The sequence below is a fragment of the Suricata suricatta genome, chromosome 4 (assembly GCF_006229205.1).
Source record: "Suricata suricatta isolate VVHF042 chromosome 4, meerkat_22Aug2017_6uvM2_HiC, whole genome shotgun sequence".
Classification (NCBI taxonomy): domain Eukaryota; kingdom Metazoa; phylum Chordata; class Mammalia; order Carnivora; family Herpestidae; genus Suricata; species Suricata suricatta.
The window spans coordinates 74979868-74981852 of NC_043703.1; the positions used below are offsets into that span (position 1 = coordinate 74979868).

Consider the following 1985-nt stretch of genomic DNA (forward strand, 5'->3'; position numbering starts at 1 on the left):
GACTCTGGTGTGTGGGCTGGTCCCCCGCAGATCTGAATGTTCACTGCTCATGTTTCTGATTGAAATTTGTGTGTATTTGTTAAAGTCTCAAAAGCAGAAGGGGAGGTAGGTACTCTTGAGTTGGCTTTTCTGTTTTCAGGCGATGTCTTCAGATACTTGGTATAGATGTGGTTTGAAAAGGTGGTTGGTGGCGTGCAGGGAAACCTAGAAGTATTTGCGGCGGGATTTAACAGCGAGGTTACTTTTCTGTAAGGCAGTGACTTACAGGACATATACTTTTCTTGCATGTTGTGTATCAGTCATTGCAGTATTCTGTGTCACGGGTTTTCTCGTTCCAGGATCCAGGTTAAAAGAGTGGCCCTTATTGGAGGCAAGCCATCCTTAATGGAAAAATCCAGAGAGCTGATGGAAACACACCAAGCATTGGAAAGCTTCTGTGTCAACCTGACAGATGTCAGCCCAAGTTCATTCCTATCCCCAGGAAGTCACCTGCCCGGTCCTAGTGTCAACCTCACCTCTGTGTAAATGTTTATGCCTCTGACGACATTGCAGGACACTGGGTCACAGGCAGGTGTGCATCGTCCTCTAAATTATTTAGAATCTAAAAGAAAGGGTAAACAAATGGTTTGGAACAAGAATGCAATCTACCACACAGAAGTGGCATTGGTTTAGTAAAATTTAATAGTGCCAGATTTTATTCTTGGGTTTTCACTTTCTACCTTAAAAACTCAGGCAAGTTTTGCGTCATTTCAAGATAAACAGACTTATGGTTTGTGATTTAATTAAATGATTTCATGTAGAATGACACTTCCATTACATTTATGACAATGACACTTTCTTTCCTTTGCTGGGGCCTGGGGTTTAGGCATATCCTTCCCTAACTCCGTGGGTCACTTGGTACTGACTCAGAAATACAGCTCCCTAATCGATTCATGGCTATCCACGTGTCTTTTGCATGATTTTCTTGTTCAATTTACATATTACAAATCATGATTCACAGGGACAGAAGTCTCTTTCAAGTGCAGTACAATTTCTGTAGTATTTTATTGGTGCAACAAATATATTAAACAATAAATAACAGTACTTTTAGAAGCATTCCTGTACCCTTCAAAGATGATAGACGGTCCAGATGATCTTTGCATACTTTTAATTTTTATAAACTTGAGTTATTTCAAAATATTTCTTTTTATTACCATCAATGAATCAATGAACAAGGCACAAGAATTTTCTTGCTGAGTCCCAACAGGGCCATCATCACTAACCAAAGTTCCATGCAACGACCACACAGTCACTTCCTTGCTTCTTTTGTTCAATTCAGTTACTTTGGGTGATGAACGTTTCCAATTTCTCTTGGAAGTTCATTCCTTAGTCATGGTAACATTTGGCTTTATAGAAGACTTTTATCTTCAGGGTTCTCACATCTACTTTTTCATTCTAATCTCATAATGTCTATGAGAGATGGTCTGTTAAGTGATTTGCTAGATAGATGTGATAGGCTTTGATGTTTCAGTGAAAAGCTCTTACCTTTCTTTAAATCTCTTCTATTTTCTTTCACTTTATTGAAATCATTTTGATTACATAATAGTGAAAGTTGATGACCAAGATTTTTTCCAGTGCACAAACAGATTGGGAAGCAGTCAGACATATTCAGAAATAGAATGGACTCTCTACTCTCTATGCCCTTACCATCATTTGTGAATCGTTCTTTCAGTATATTGTGTACCTCGGTGTCTAAATGTAATCATTGCAACCTGATGAAATATATTATTCCTGAGGATTATTTATCCAATAGAAAAATATACCTTTTGTCCTTTTCCTATTAGCTTTCTACATTTCTTATCCTTTATTTAATGTATATTTTCATTGAACTTTTCACAGGAGAAAACCCTATCCTTAATTTAGAAGAGTTAAAATTACAGGAGTCATTTTGTGCCACTATTAAATGTCACTAAATCTTGGGGCACCTGGGTGTCTCAGTCAGTTAA

At 37.7% G+C, this 1985-nt stretch overlaps 1 long non-coding RNA gene across 1 annotated transcript; it reads left to right on the forward strand.

Moving 5' to 3' along the window:
- The first annotated feature begins 6 nt into the window (after nt 1-6).
- LOC115288928 lies at nt 7-692 on the forward strand. The gene is made up of 2 exons (XR_003907277.1): nt 7-105; nt 339-692. It is a non-coding gene; the product is annotated as an uncharacterized LOC115288928 (long non-coding RNA).
- The last annotated feature ends 1293 nt before the right edge of the window (nt 693-1985 follow it).